Below are 323 nucleotides of genomic sequence, written 5' to 3' on the forward strand. Positions count from 1 at the left end.
AAACAATATTAAGAACACGTAGAAGTACTACAACTTCACCCTGTGTAGATGGTAAACCTTTATTTTGAAAAAAAGAAAGAAAAAAAAAAAGCTACCCTCAGGTTTACAGTCTATGACTTAAACCTGCATAAAGTCTTGTGATAATTCATTGGTTCTTTTTTTCCTTTTTTCAAGCTTCGAACATAGATTTATTTATTCGAATCATAAAAATAATTTTAATTCCGTCACCCGATACAACAGAGTGCCATCTAATCTGTATACCGTAAATATGCAAGACTTTTATTTTGACACTATAAACGTCCAGTGTTTGACGACGTCCTTCC

Source organism: Abramis brama (genome assembly GCF_963993115.1).
Source record: "Abramis brama genome assembly, chromosome: 14".
Taxonomy (NCBI): Eukaryota; Metazoa; Chordata; class Actinopteri; order Cypriniformes; family Leuciscidae; genus Abramis; species Abramis brama.